General features: G+C 36.6%; 1 pseudogene; it reads left to right on the forward strand.

Moving 5' to 3' along the window:
* The first annotated feature begins 12773 nt into the window (after positions 1 to 12773).
* Positions 12774 to 13763, forward strand: LOC101324106 (calponin-3 pseudogene; annotated as a pseudogene).
* Positions 13764 to 17162: the final 3399 nt, after the last annotated feature.

Below are 17162 nucleotides of genomic sequence, written 5' to 3' on the forward strand. Positions count from 1 at the left end.
ACCAAATTGACAAAACAATAAGGAAATGTGTTATCTCACATAACAATAAACCCAGAAGTAATGTGGGCTCCAGGGTTAGTCATTTCATCCTCAACACTGTCTTCAAGTATACAGAATAAGCATTTTCTTCTCAATAGCAAAGTGGCTATAGCAGTTCCAGGAGTTGCCCCCAGAAATAACAGGGTCTAGTGGAAGAAGAGGAACCACCTCTCTATACTGATCTCTCTTAGGAGCAGTAAAACTTGTAGAATGAAGGTGGAACTCTCATGATTGTCTGGGTGTATAGATGTTGGGCAGTCAAGAACATTGTCATTTCAACTTGTAGACTGCTTCTACCCAGGATGATTCACACCTAACCATAGCTCTCACGTATATAACTGTTTAACAATGCTGTTAGATGGATGTTACTTGATTCCCAGTTCTACAGATGTAGAAACTGAGGCTCAGAGAGGGTAAGTGTCTGTCCATAGTGAAAATGCTAGTACATTGAATGAGGCATGAAGTGAATGGGCAGGGATTAGCAGCTAGTGATAGAGTTATTCCTTTTATTTTAAGACATGACCCCCAAATCCAAATTTTCTCTTCAACTTTATGGCCAGAATGAACTGTTGAAGATACATGTATGTGTGTATATTTTCCTACTCTTTATTGACTAACCAACTTCTAAAGTAGTGGTTCTCAACCCTGGCTGCTCACTAAAACAAAAGCAAAACAAAATAAGACAAACAAATAAATACTTTTAAAGAATACTGGTGCCCATGCCCCATCTCATAAAATTAAATAAAAATCTTTGGAAATGGGATATAGACTTTTTAAAAGCTCCCTCAGATTATTAATGTGCATCCAAGATGTGAATCATAGTCCTAAAAATAAAATCTAAGCTTCTATCTTGAAACAAAACTCATCATGACCTGACCTCTCCATCCTGTGTCACCAGTGAGTATTTTGCCTCTCTAACCTGGTCCCCTTGGGGCTCTATACTCTAAAAGTACCAACCTGTTTCTGAACAAATAAGTGTACCAGACTCTTTCATAATTCTGAGCCTCTGCACATATCATTTTGCCTGAAATCCTTGTTCAACTACAACATATCCTCACCATAGGAATTTGATGAACCCCAGTTCAGCCTTTTCATTGTAGCTCAGATATAACATCATCAAGAACATCTTTCTGGACCCTTCCTCATTAAATAAAGATAATCACTCTTTCTGCTATGTTTCCTCATTTTTCATTTACATGTCCAAGTGCAATATCAAATTCACATACCAAGTGAAGTGAAACTGAGTGTCATGTCTCCTCTAATGGGCCATAAGCTTTTTTAAGGACAGATACCAGATTTTACTATCTTTAGGTACTTAGAATGATGCCTAGCACTTGGAAACCACTTAATAAATGTTTGTTGAATTAATTTCTTTTACTTTTTCCTCAATTTCAATAAAACATTTCCTTTTAATTATTATTTTATTTGCAAAAGACACCCTGTCTTCTAGGCATTCCTCTTTTAAAAAAAACAGAGCAGAGGCATATTTTTTATTTTATAATCTACCTGTACATAGTCCAAATGTTTTTCTTACCATTTATCATTCAATCTTAGCAAGAGAATCTTGTGCTAATTTACCCTTTGATAGCTCCACTAAAGCAAATGGAAAAAGAATCACTCTTTCCCTTGGAAGAAAAATCATGCTGTCGCCAGTATAGCAATTTGATAAAAGTCCACTATGTTCTTGTCTATCACATTTCAAGTTTGGAGCAGGCTAGAAAATCTGACAGTCATTTTGTATTTGATCAGGGCAGGAATAAAACGGCTGTCTGAGTACTGTGCAATGGTTTTTGTAATATATCATTGAAAGTGGCAATCTGATTTGTGGCTAGTCTGAAAAGACAAGTGAATATTGCCACAGACACATTATATTCAAAGTGTATATGGAAAGTTAAGCAGAGTTTTCATACTCTTCCAGTCTAGCTTTCACAAGAAGATACTACCAAATGGAGAAAAATCAGTATGCAATCCCAAATTGAGAGGACTTGCAAAGCTGTGAATCCAGAAGGAATAAAAATCATCAAAGGGCTTCCCTGGTGGTGCAGTGGTTGAGAATCTGCCTGCCAATGCAGGGGACACAGGTTCATGCCCCGGTCTGGGAAGATCCCACATGCCGCGGAGCGGCTGGGCCCATGAGCCATGGCCACTGAGCCTGCGCGTCCAGAGCCTGTGCTCCGCAATGGGAGAGGCCACAACAGTGAGAGGCCTGCATACCACAAAAAAAAAAAAAAAATCAAAAATGACGGAAGTATTAATGACATGGAATGCATTCCTGTGAAACATAGATTTAATTATTTACAAAGGAGGACCGAGGCATTTTTATTGGTCTTGGCAATGACAATGATATATATATATATATATATATATATATATATATATATATATATATATATATATATATATATATATATGAGAGAGAGAGAGAGAGATAGAGAGAGAGAGAGAGAGACTTATTATAAGGAATTATATAATAATATAATTATATATATTATAATTATATAATCACAATCATGTGATTGTGGAGGCTGGCAAGTCCAAAATTTGCAGATTAGGCCAGTAGACTAGAGACACAGGAAGTAGATGCTGCAGTTTAATTCAAAGGCAGTCTGCTGGGAGAACTCCCTTTTCTTTGGGGAATACAGTCTTTTTCCATCAAGGCCTTCAGCTGATTAGATGAGACCCGCTCATATCATGGAGGGTAATATTCTTTACTCATAATCTCATCTGAAAAATACCTTCACAAAAAATTCTAGAATAATATTCAACCAAATATCTGGGTGTAACCAGGTTGACACACAAAATTAATCATCACAGATGATATTTGAGAAATTTCTAAATAAATAAAAGCAATCTTATTCACTCAGAAAATAGGCAATTATAGTCTAAACTATATGGGGGAAATGAGTGAGATTGAGGTTGTTCCAGGATCCACTTTCTTCTTCACATTAGCACCAAGAGAGAGTGAGCAGAAGGAAGCCCTAGGAAAACAGGATTATTACCTTGATCACTATGTTCAAAGCTGGTAGACCAGTTGGCTCCTTGCCCTTCCTGACTTGAGCTGAGCAATGGGCAGCAGCAACATTAGCTCACAGGTTACAGCTCCACAGGGACACAGGGGTGGGAAGGGCAGCACAGAGCTCTTGGAGGAGTAGGAATCACACACTCCTAGGAGTCAAGCTGAGGGACACCACACTTAGTGGCCCATCTCTTACTTTACCATGATCACATAACCAGCACCTAGCAAAAGGAAAACAGAAGTTCTTAAATTCAGAGATTAAAAATCACAATCAAAATCACCAGCCATCTGAACAACATATGCAAGGAACTGTAAAAAGAACAGTTTGACTAAATAACAGAATGTCAAGGAATAACATGGCATGAGATGATATTGGAGCATTAAGAAAGTAGATCATGCAGCACTTTGTAGGCCAAGAAAACATTTTAACTTCATCCTAAGGGAAACAGAAATCTGTTAAAGGGTTTTCATCTTTGATGTAGCATGACAAATTAAAAAACAAAACAAAACAGATCATATGGCTGCCAGTGGAAACTAGTTTGGAGGGACTTTCCACTTCCAGTTATGATAGAGTTGGTAACCAAGAAAACTTTCCAGTGGTTACCAGTGGGGAGAGGGAAGGGGAGAGGGGAAATATAAGGGTAGGGGATTAAGAGGTACAAACTATTAGGTATAAAATAAGTTACAGTGATTTATTGTACAACACAGGGAATATAGTCAACATTTTATAATAACTATAAACGGAGTATAATCTTTAAAAATTGTGAATCACTATATTATACAGCTGTAACATATAAAATTGTACAGCAACTATACTTCAAGTTTTTAAAAGTTCTAGATAAAATATAAAGCCATCAAATGAACTAGAAAGAATATATGCAACATTGAAGTCAAATCCACATGAAGTCAAGAACCCAGATAGATAAAGGGACATAGAAACAAGTTTTTGGCCTGGGTTCAGCTAAACCTGCAGAACTTGAGCTTCGTTCTTCATTCTTTTTGGGTACAGGCAAAGTAAGACAGGGCAAATCCAACCATAGTAAAGAAGATAACAAGAGACTCTACCCTCATGAAGCTGGTACCTAAACTCATCTCCTCCTAGCCCCTCTCTTGTTAAGGAAAACTGCCTCTTTCAACCATGGCACTGAGTGAAGGGGGAAAACACCCCTGTGAAATGTAACATAAGCTGACTTTCTCATGGATTTGCACGTCAAATTCCCATGCCTGGGTAAAACAAAATACCTTAAGTTGTGATTTTAGTTAAAATGATCCCACACAGGTAGTGCCTCTAGCTGCTAGAGAAGTAGAACAAATCTGCATTGAAGTAAATTGCCTTTATCCTACACATCAAAGAATTCCCACAAAAACATATGATGAAAATGTGCAGCTCACAGTAAAAGTATGGTAAAAATAAATTACTAGACACTAAATAAAACAAGCCATCATGAGTGAAGACCAGCCAAAATAACAAAGAGTTGTAACAGACTGGCAGATAATATGGAATAGTTGTTTACTATATTTAAGGTAATTTAAAAAAACTTAAATATCAATGCAGGGAACAGGAAACTAAAATGACAGAAAAAATTAAAGTATCAAGTAACAATTCAATAAAGAAATCAATAACTAATATTTAAAATAATCAATGGATGGTTTTTACAACAACTTAGACAGAAGTAAAGAATTTGTGAACTGGAAAATATATCAGAAAAAGAAATCTTCATTGTAACAAAAGAGGCAAATACATGGAAACCAAGAGAGATAACATACATAAGGGATAGAATAAGAAAGCCTAATATATATCAATCCAGACTCCCAGAAAAATAATAGGACGGAAGCTATATTTGAAGCAATAATTGCTGAGAATTTTCCAACTCTTATAGAAGACACCAATTCACAAATACTAGAAGTTTAATAATTTTCTAGTAGGATAAAAACAAGTCTATATTTAGGCACTCATCTGAACACCAAACATAAAGATATATATTAAAATCATACAAAAATACACTTTTTAAAAGGATAATAGACTGAGAATTGACTTATCAATAGCAACACAATGGAAGGGATATTATAGTGAAATAAAATCTTCAATATGTTGAAAAAAATAACAATTAAAATATTTAACTAGATGTTTCTGGTAACTGCAAATCAGCTTCTTGTAAGTAAATACTTCTTCTAGAAACAACTAGAAAGGCTAAACAAATACAAAGTAAAACAAAAATCTGTTTGAAGGTATCAAAGACCTACCCAGGCACCAAGGGATTGAGGGACCAAGCACAGGGAATTGATCTTGACATCCACTGTCACTTTTCTCTCTGAGGCATTTGCTGACTTTAGATGATTAAAGACTGAGAAACTGAGCAGAGCTTTGAGTGGTCTTATAGGGCTGGGGCAAAATAGAGCTCAGGGCCAGAAGGAGTGGGGGGCCTGATAAACACCTCAAACTGTCCGTTTGAACTCCCAAAGGTCTACACTCTAAGAATAGGGGAAAATTATAAATAAATACAAACCCTGAAGCCCAGTTTGGAAACAATTTTAATTTTTAATTAAACTGAAACAATCTGTTCCAACCTTAACTGGTTGACAGAAGCAAAGTAAATGATTTTTCTTCAAAAAAAAAAAAAACAGATTAGCCATCAGAGAAATGCAAATTAAAACCACAATTTGATACTACTACATACCCATCAGAATACCAAAAATTAAAGAGATTGATAATTCCAAATGTTGGCAAGGATGTGAAACTGTCATGTGTTGCTGGTAGGAGTACAGACTGGTGCAAACACTTTGGAAAGCTGTTCTGCAGAATCTATTAAATTTCAGAACATGCACATACTTTATTCCCAAACAATTCCACTCCTAGGTACATAGCTAACATATCAGTATATGTACATAGAAGGATATATGTAGGCATGTCATTTAGTATTATTTGGAATAGCCTCAAGCTAGAACAATACAAATATCCATCAACCATAGAAAGGATAAGTAATTTCTAGTATATCCATACAGTGGAACACCATAAACAATGAAAATGACCAAACTATTGTTACATATATGGATGAATCTCACCAACATAATATTATACAAAATAAGGTAGAAACCAAAGAATACATAGTATGTAAAATTATTTATATAAAATTTGAAAGCAGGTGACACTAATCCATGGTTTTACATATCGAGATAGAAGTTACCTCTAGGAAGGACGGGGAGAGGAAGGTCATTAGGGAGCTCCAAATGTTTTCTGTCTTAATCTGAGTAGTGGTTACTCTGGAGTGTTCAGTTTGTGGTAATTCACCAAACTGAATACTCATGAATTATTAATCATCTGCATGTATGTCATATTTTAATAAAAATTATTTTAAAAAGTTATACACAGTGAAAATATCTTTCAAAAGTAAGGGCAAAATAAAGACATTTTCAGACAAATATAACAGCATAGAGCTTGTTAAAGCAGACTCATTAAAATAAGTTTTCAATGATGTAATTTATGCAAAAAGTGATATCAAATACAATGTCTGTGATACAAGAAGGAATAGTGAACAAATAAGTTATTAATTGTACAGATAAAGGTAAATCAATGTTTATTGAGTCAATAATAATATCTTATTTGGTTTTTAAAAAGATGAAAATAAAACATTAAACAATAGTATATAATTTGGGAGTAGGTTTAAATGGAATTGAAGTTTTCTGAATTCTTATACTGTTTGAAAAGCAAGTAGGACATTAATTTTAGTTTTTGAAAAGTTAAGATTCATGTAATAATTTCTAGCCTAGACTCTTACAGAATAAAAATGGTGTAACACTTCCAAACTAGTAGAGGAAAATAGGAAAAAATAATCAGTCCAAAGGAAAACTAGTAAGGAAAGGAAATATAACATAGAAAGGACAGAACAAGTAGAAAGCATACAATGAGTTGGTTCCTACAAACCAAAATAATCACTATCACAACAAATATAGATAACTTAAATTCCCCAGTTTAAAAACAAAACAAAAATACAGATTAAATAATATAAAAATCAATCCTAGGTATAAACTCTATGAAAAAAATGATTTAAAAGATAAGAAAAAAGGATAAGGATACAGAAAGGTTAAAAGTAAAAGAATAAAAATTATATTTTAGTCAAATAATAACCAAAAGAAAACTGTTCAAAAGCTTTGTAAATATTAGGTTAAATGGACTCTGAGGCAAGGTATTCATAGAAATGTAGATGAGAACTTGATACAAATTATAAGTTCAACTCACCAACAATTAACTATGTAAATAATTTGGTCATTTAGAACAGTGTAAGTTTTTTACACACATATTTATTTCCCTTGTTCTGTGAGTTTTTGGTCTATATGTGTTGAGAATGTAATTTATATGTGCCTAAAAATTTGTAGATTAAGCAGATAATCAGTAAGGTATAAAATATTTGAATAAAATAATAAGCTAATTTAATGAACACAACATAAATACAACATAAAACACTAAACCACAGAACAGCAGGATATACATTTGTTTTGTCTAGCCTACATAGAACATTTACAAAAACAGACTGCAGACTGGACAATACAACAAGGCATATTTCTAAAAGGGACAATAGAGATTTTTCTCTGATATCAATAACATTAAGCTGGAAATACTGATAAAAAGGTGGCTAAATAAACTCTGTATGTTTGGAAATTAAGAAATATACATCCAAATAATTCATACGTCTAGAGGAAATCACAATGAAAATTAGAAAGTATTTAGAACTCAATAGACACTATATTAAAACATGTGTCATATGATTAAAGAAATAGAGATAATTTTTACAGACTTAAAGCTTATATTAGAAAAGAAAAATGGCTAATATTTATTGAGTTAAGCATTCATCTTTGGAAATTAGAAAAATAAGAGCAAAATAAACCCCCCAAAATGGATACGTAGAAGGAAGTAATAAAAGCAGATGTGGGAAACCAGTTAAAGATTAGTGAAATGTTCAATTGGAAGTAATCTCTTTAGTGACATTGGAGATGGAGAAAAGAAGACTAAATCAAGAAATAATATGAGGCAGGAAGGGGGGATGGGATGAACTGGGAGATTGAGATTGACAGATATGCACTACTATATATAAAACAGATAACTAATGAGAACCTTCTATATAGCACAGGGAACTCTGCTCAATGCTCTGTGGTGATCTAAATAGAAGGAAATCTAAAAAAGAGTGGATATATGTATATGTATAACTGATTCACTTTGCTGTACAGTAGAAACTAACACAACATTGTAAAGCAACTATACTCTAATGAAAAAAAAAAAGAAATAGCATGAGGCAGGAAAAAAATCTCTGTGAATCAAATGATATAGAAGAGTGAGGAGAAGGGAGATTTTAAGGTGTATTCCCCACTCTGGGATTAATTCAAATTCGTTTCCACTGGGAATTGATGAACAACTTGGTCAAATATAGGAAACACATGTTTAATGCAAACATTACCAGTACTGTGCCATTCTACATATTGGGTCTTATTAATTCTCATGACTGCTCTTTGAGCTGCACCTGTTAATATTCTCAGTTAAGCTGAGGCTTCAAATCTATTAACCAACCAAATCAAAGCTAGCATATATGTGTGTGTGTGTGTGTGTGTGTGTGTGTGTGTGTGTGTGTGTGTGTATATATACACACACATATTTATATATATATATTAAAATATATATATATATATATATATATATATATAAAACTGAGATTTCAATTGGGTCTTGCATTTAAGAGTCCATATTTTTTCTAGATTCCATTTCAAACATGTTAATTTGAGTTGTCATAAGAACACCTAAGAAATCTTGGCAAGTGTGTATGTTCTGACTATTCCAAAAAAATAGTCAAATATAGGATGAAGATATATTTCAAACGAACAACTTCATCAGCATGTTACTGAGTTGCATCTGTGATTTTTTTCTCATAATTCACTTTATTTTTCATCATGATATAGGTGTGTATCTTTTCCCAACAATTACTTTAATGCACGTAAAAAGCAGGGATTTATGAAATGTAATACTTTACAACGTATAAACTCTGGTTTCAATGTGCTCTGCTTGTTGATTTATGAATAACTTGTAGAATCAAATCAAAATCCAGTGCCCTTAAAAGTCCACTCAAGGGCTTCCCTGGTGGCGCAGTGGTTGGGAATGCGCCTGCCGATGCCGGGGACACGGGTTCGGGCCCCGGTCCGGGAAGATCCCACATGCCGCGGAGCGGCTGGGCCCGTGAGCCACGGCCGCTGAGCCTGCGCGTCTGGAGACTGCTCCGCAACAGTAGAGGCCACAGCAGTGAGAGGCCCGTGTACTGCAAACAAACAAACAAACAAACAAAAAAAAGTCCACTCAAAAAAAGAGAAAAGTTAGCAGTCTTCCAACATATAGATTAGATTGCTTTACCTGGGGTAACACAAGGCTCAACAGAGAGCAGTCTCTACCTTTTAACAAAATAATCTTGAAAGAGAAACTTTATCAGAGGAGGAAAACAGTAATTGTTCAAGGGAATGTCCAGTAAATAATAATTTTACATAAATACTGGGTTTTTTCATGAAACATTTCATGCCTGTCTAATCATACACAATGAAGAAACAAATAGAAATGCATTATTTTGCCATGTTAATTTCTGACAGCAAAATTGCTCAATGAATCCTAAAGAATATGTAATCACACATGGATGCTTCTTCCTTGTGAAACTAAAAAATTATTAGAGTAAAATTGAATATGCAAAAGAGTTCAGGAGAAAGATAATTTTTTAAAAAATCATTTATAGAAAAATAAGATAAGTTTTCAGGATATAGAAGGTAATGTTAAAGACATAGAAATTCCACTTTTTAAACTCAACTCTCAAATATTCAGGGATTAAAAACAAAGCTAGTTCCAGTTCAAGATGGTGATGCAGGAGGATCCTGAACTTAACTCATCCCAGGGACATACAGAACCTATAGCTACATATGGAGCAATTACCTCTGAAAAAATACTAAAACTAGCTGATCAACTCCTACACACCAGTAAACAAGAAAATAACCCACACTGAAGTGGTAGGAGAGGCTGAGACACATTCTTTTTTTTTTTTTAGTTGAAATTGGTTGGCCAAGGTGATAGAGTAGGAAGACCCTGAACTCACCTCCTCCCATGGGGACAACCAAATTACAAATATTTATAGAGTGACTATTGATGAGAATGACCTGAAGACTAGCAGAAAACATCTACAACTAAAGATATAAAGAAGGAACCACAATGAGTCAGGTAGGATGGGCAGAGACTTGGTATAGTCAAGACCCATACCCCTGTGTAGGCAACCTACAAATGGGTGAATAATCACAATTGCAGAGGATCTCCCCAAGTAGTGAGGAGTCCAAATATCACTTTGGACTACCCAGCCTGGGGGTACTAAGGGGGTACTGTACTAAGAAGAAGAGCACCCAGAACATTTGGTTTTACGGCCAGTGGGACTTACTTTCAGGAGAGGCCCAGCACTGTAGAAAACCAGGACTCTGCTCTTAAAAGTCACACACAAAATCTCACATGCTCCAAGACCGAGGGCAGAAGAAATAATTTGAAAAGTGCCTGGGTCAGACTCACTTGCTGATCTTGGAGAGTATTCTGGAGAGGGACAAGGCAACTAGGACTCATGATCAGAACATAGATGCAGGCAGCAGCAATTTTAGGGAACGCATTCTACCATGCTGGTGAACACCATTTTGGAGTCCTCCCTCTAGCTTATTAGCGCTGCAGTCCAGCCCTGCCAGTCAGTAGGTACCAGCCAGTAAGGAACAGTCCTTGGAACCCCGAAGCCAAGCAGCTAACTACATGGATACACAGCTCTCCCAACCAGAAGTCAGGCTTCCATAGACCTCCACTGAGCACCCCAGTCTCCTGAGACACAACACCATACAACAGAGGGCCCTGGACCTGGCCCCACCAACCAGCAGGCCAATACCAGCTCCAGGAGCCCCAGGGCCCCAAAGCCAGAAACCCTGGGCCATAGATCTGCCCACCAACATGTGGACACCAGTCCTGGGACTGGTGGTGGTGCTGGGACCACCACAGCCCCAGAGCCAGCCACCCTGGGATTTGACCCCACCCACCAGTGGGCCAAGACTAACCCAGGATCCAACCTCACACACCAGCTGGCTCACAATCTTGGGCCCCAGAGTGAAAGAACCCAGGACCCGGCTCCACCCACCAGTGAGCAGGCAATAGACCTAGGATCTGGTCTCAGCCGGCAGTGGGTGGGCTCTAGTCCTGGTACCCCCTGGTATGTTCCCTATCCACCAGCAGCAGACCCTAGCTACAGCACACCCTGGGGCCTTCAGCCAGCCATGTCAGGTACCAGTTCCACCCAGCAGTGGGCCAGCACAAGCCCAGGCACTGGCCTAACCACCAGTAGGCAACACCAGCTCTGGGACCCCTGGCCCTGCAGCCTGCTATCCTGTAACCCACACCAGTGGGCTGGCACTAGGACTGGGACTACCTGGGTTATGCAGCCAGACAACAAGACTCAGCCCCACCCACCACTGGTTGGAGCCTCCACACTAGGCAGAGCCTGGCAACAAACCAGGCCGGGAGTCAGCCATGCTTATTAGCATGCCCACAGCAGTCAGCTCTACCATAACAGAAGGTCCCATGCAGCCCACATAGAGGTTATCCTAGAGCATATAGCTCTGGTTAGCAGAGGAGGGTGTGCTGCTGGGCTCCATAGGACATTGCCTACATAAGACCACTTTTGCAGGATCAGGCAGTGTAACCAATCTACTAATTTCATAGACATAAAACCACTGAATTAGGCAAAATAAAACAAAGGAATGTGATCCAGATGAAGGAATAAGATAAAACTCCAGAAGAAGAACTAAGTGAAGTGGAGATAAGCAATCTACCCAATAAAGAGTTCAAGATAAGATTACAAAGATGCTCAAAGAACTGGGGAGAAGAATGGCTGAACACTGTGGGAAGTTCAACAAAGAGTTAGAAACTATAAAGATGAACCAAACAGCACTGAACAGTACAGTAAGTGAAATTAAAACTATACTAGAAGGAATCAAGAGTAGATTAGATAAGAAAGAGGAATAGATGAGTGAACTGGAAGCAGAGCAGTGGAAATCACACAAGACTAAGGGAAAAAAGCTAGCCAAATTGAACAATACATTAAAAAATCATACACTATGATGAAGTGGATTTATCATAGGGATGCAAGAATGGTTCATTATCTACAAATCAACCAATGATACATCACATTAACACATTGAAAAAAAAAATCAAGTGATCATGATCATCCCAAAAAATGCAGAAAAAATTTTGACAATATTTAACATCCATTTATGATAAAAATTCTCAACAATGTGGGTATAGAGGGAACATAATATTAAAAAGGCCGTGTATGAAAACCCATTGCCAACATTATACTCAATGGTGAAAAGCTGAAACCATTTTGTCTAAGTTCAAGAACAAGACAAGAGCACCCACTCTTGCCATGTTTATTCAGGATAGTATTGGAGAGTTCCTGAGGGATTCCGGAGCCAACCGGGACGCTCTGTGGGACCTCGTCCGACTGGGTAGCCGAGGCACCGCCCGCACCCCGCCGCCGCGTCAAGGCGATTCATGCGCCGCCCAGGAGAGCGAGCTCGGATCATCTTGTGGTGCGGCCACGCCTCGGGGCCAGGAGCGGGGAAGCCGAGCACGAGAAACCCCCGGACCAGAGCTCAGCCTCTTCCTGCCGACCGAATCATCATGACCCACTTCAACAAGGGCCCTTCCTATGGGCTCAAGATTGCTTCCAAGTATGATCATCAAGCAGCAGCAGATCTTCGCAATTGGATAGAAGAGGTGACCGACATGAGCATTGGCACCAACTTTCAGCTGGGCTTAAAAGATGGCATAATCCTCTGCAAACTCATAAACAAGCTATAGCCGGGCTCAGTGAAAAGGTCAATGAGTCCTCATTAAACTGGCCTCAGTTGGAGAATATTGGCAACTTTATCAAAGCTATTCAGGCTTATGGTATGAAGCCACATGACATATTTGAAGCAAATGATCTTTTTGAAAATGGAAACATGACCCAGGTTCAGACTACAGTGGTGGCCCTAGCAGGTCTGGCTAAAACAAAAGGATTCCATACAACCATTGACATTAGAGTTAAGTATGCAGAAAAACAAACAAGACGTTTTGATGAAGGAAAATTAAAAGCTGGCCAAAGTGTAATTTGTTTGCAGATGGGAACCAACAAATGTGCCAGCCAAGCAGGTATGACAGCATATGGGACTAGGAGGCATCTTTATGATCCCAAAATGCAAACTGACAAACCTTTTGATCAGACCACGATTAGTCTGCAGATGGGCACCAACAAAGGAGCCAGCCAGGCGGGGATGTTAGCACCGGGTACCCAAAGAGACATCTACGATCAGAAGCTAACATTACAACCCGTGGACAACTCGACAATTTCTCTACAGATGAGTACCAACAAAGTCGCTTCCCAGAAAGGAATGAGTGTATATGGGCTTGGGCAGCAATTATATGATCCCAAATACTGTGCTGCTCCCACAGAACCTGTCATTCACAATGGAAGCCAAGGAACTGGAACAAATGGGTCAAAAATCAGTGATAGTGATTATCAGGCAGAATACCCAGATGAATGTCATGATGAGTACCAAGATGACCAAGTATCTCAGAGATTACCAATATAGAGACCAAGGCATTGATTATTAGATTCACAGAGGAGCTCAGTATTTAGCCGTTGTTTTTATTCAGTGAGAACCAAGCTAGCCTTGAGTAATTTTTACCTTGTCTTCCTAAAACACTATTATGCTTATTGTACCTAAAAGAAATACTGCCTTACATACATTCCTTTTTCCTTTTTCTTCCTCTTCCCTAAATAGTTGCCTTTTAGTGCTGTAACAGTTAAATCCTACAGCATAACCAATAACTCACATATGAAGTAAAAAGGAATATGGTGAAAGGGGAGTACTCTTGCACAGTCAATTCTTTTATTAAAGATCTATGCATTTTTACAATCCTCTAATTTAATTGGTATTTTCAAACAATAGTAAGCATTTTTTTTTTTACAGTTTAGTATTGGTTTCTACATGGAAGACTAAACTCATGCTTATAGCTAAATGTGGTCTTTGCCAACTAAATTTAAGATGCAGCATTTTAGAAATTTATATATCAATGTGTTTACAGTATTGTTTGCTAATTTTTAAATAAAGTCCTGATCAGTGTGCCTTTGTGATTATATGTGTACTCATTCTTACCTAAGCCGACAAGATCTTTTCCGATTGGTGTTTTGAAAGGAGTGTGTACAAAGCTGGCCTGCAGACATCGATGTCTGGGGGGTGTGTTTGCTCTTCCTGTTCGTGTCAATGTATGGATGTAGAGTTGCTCTGTTTTCTTCCACTGTATTTATTGCTGCATTTCTCAGCATAAACTTATCCCATTGTATTTTTTATAAATAAATATTTTTTTGAGAAAAAAAAGATAGTATTGGAAATCCTTGCCATAGAAATCATACAACAACAACAACAAATCAACTGAATCCAAATAGTAAGGAAGAAATAAAACTATCACCGTTTCATATGGCATAATATTGGACTGGCCAAAAACTTCTTTCGGGTTTGTGCGTAAACTGTTACAAAAAAAACCTGAGTGAACTTTCTGGCCAGCCCAATACTATATATAGAAAACCCTATAGACTACATCAAAAAACTAATAGAAATAATGAATTCAGTAAAGTTTCAGGACACAAAATTAATATGCAGAAATCTGTTACATTTCTATACACTAATAACAATGTACTAGAAAAAGAAATTAAGAAAACAATCCCATTTACAATTGCATCAGAAAGAATAAAATACGTAGGAATAAATCTAACCAGGAGATGAATGACCTTTACTCTGAAAACTATAAGATACTGATGAAAGATATTGAAGATAACATAAACAAATGGAAAGATATACCATGCTCATGAATTGGAAAAATTAATATTGTTAAAATGGCCGTACTTCTCAGGGCAATCTACAGATTCAATGCAATCTCTATCAAAACACCAAGAGCATTTTTCACAGAACTAGAACAAATAATACAACAATTTGTGGAAATAGAAAAGAGCTTAAGTATCCAAAGCAATCTTGAAAAAGAAGAACAAAGGTAAAAAACACCCCACTTTTAAACTATACTACAAAGCTACAGTAACAAAACAGTGTGGTACAGGCCCAAAAAGAGACACATGAATCAATGGAACAGAAGAGAGAGCCCAGAAATAAACCCACACTTATATGAGCAATTAATTTATGACAAATGAGGCAAGAATATACAATTGAGAAATGACAGTCTTTTCAATAAGTGGTGCAGAGAAAAATGGACAGCATCAACTAGCTTTCCTTTAAGAGAAAATTGTCTAAAATATTGATATTCTCTTTTTATTTTTATTTTCCCCTTATTAATTTTTTATTGAAGTATAGTTGATTTACAATATTATGTAAGTTTTAGGTGTACAGCATATCAATTCAGTATTTTCTCAGATTATACTTCATTATAGGTTATTACAAGAAAATGTCTATAATTCCCTGTGCTATACAGTATATGCTTTTTCCTTATTTATTTTATAAATATGAGCTTGTATCTGTTAATCCTATACCTCTAATCTGTCCCATCCTTCTCCCCTTTGGTAACCACAAGTTTTTTTCCTGTATCTGTAAGTCTGTATTTTTTTTGCATATGTATTCATTTGTATTCTTTTTTAGATTCTACATATAAGTGATATCATACAGTATTTGTCTCTCTCTGCCTGACTCATTTAATGAAACATAATATTCTCTAGGTCCATCCATGTTGCTGTCAATAGCAGAATTTCTTTTTTTTATGGTTAAGTAATATTACATACCACATCTTCTTAAGCCAATCATCTGTTGATGGGCCTTTGGGTTGCTTACATGTCTTGAATATTGTAAACAGTGTTGCTATGAACATTGGGGTTCACATATCTTCCTGAATTAGTGTTTTCATTTTTTCCACATATATACAGAGAAGTGTAATTGATGGATCACATGGTAGTTCTTTTTCAATTTTTAAGGAACTTCAATACTCTTTTCCATACAGGCTTCATCAGTTTACATTTCCAACAACAGTGTACAACAGTGCCCTTTTCTCTACATACTCCCCAGTATTTGTTACTTGTAGACTTTTTGATGATAGCCATTCTGAAAGGGTAAGGTAATACCTCATTGTGTCTTTGATTTTCATTTCTCTAATAATTAGTAACATTAAACATCTTTTCATGTGCCTGTTATCCATCTGTATATCTTCTTTGGAGAAATGTCTATTTAAGTTTTCTGTCCTCTTTTCCATTGGGTTGTTTTTGTTGTTGTTGTTATTGAATTGTATGAGCTGTTTGTATATTGTAGATATTAACCCCTTGTTGGTCACATCATTTGCAAATATTTTCTCCCATTTTGTATGTTGTCTTTTTGTTTTGTTGATGATTCCCTTTCCCGTGCAAAAGCTTTTAGGCTTAATTAGGTACTATTTTTTTTAAATTTTTGCTTTTATTTCTTTTTTCTTAGGAGACAGATCCAAAAATATATAGCTACAATTTATGTCAAAGAGTGTTCCACCTAGGTTCTCTTCTAGGTGTTTTAGGGTTTCAGGTCTTACATTTAGGTCTAAACCATTTTGAGTTTATTTTTTTATATGGTGTGAGGGAATGTTCTAATCTCATTGTTTTTATATGTGACTGACCATTTTTCCTAGTACCACTTTTTGAAGAGATTGTCTTTTTTCCGTTGTCTATTTTTGCCTCCTTTTTTGTAGATTAATTGACTGTAGGTTTGTGGGTCTGTTTCTGGGCTTTCTATTCTGTTTCATTGATCTTTGTGTCTGCTTTTATGCCAGTACCATACTGTTTTAATTATCATAGCTTTGTAGTATAGTCTGAAGTCTGGGAGGATTATTCCTCCACCTTTGTTCTTTTGTTTCAGGATTGCTTTGGCAATTCAGGGTCTTTTGTGGTTCCTTATAAATATTAGGATTATTTGTTCCATTTCTGTGAAAAAATGTCATGGGTATTTTGATAAGGATTGCATTAAATCTGTAGATTGATTTGAGTAGTATGACCATTTTAATAAT

The sequence above is a fragment of the Tursiops truncatus genome, chromosome 8, assembly GCF_011762595.2.
Source record: "Tursiops truncatus isolate mTurTru1 chromosome 8, mTurTru1.mat.Y, whole genome shotgun sequence".
NCBI lineage: Eukaryota > Metazoa > Chordata > Mammalia > Artiodactyla > Delphinidae > Tursiops > Tursiops truncatus.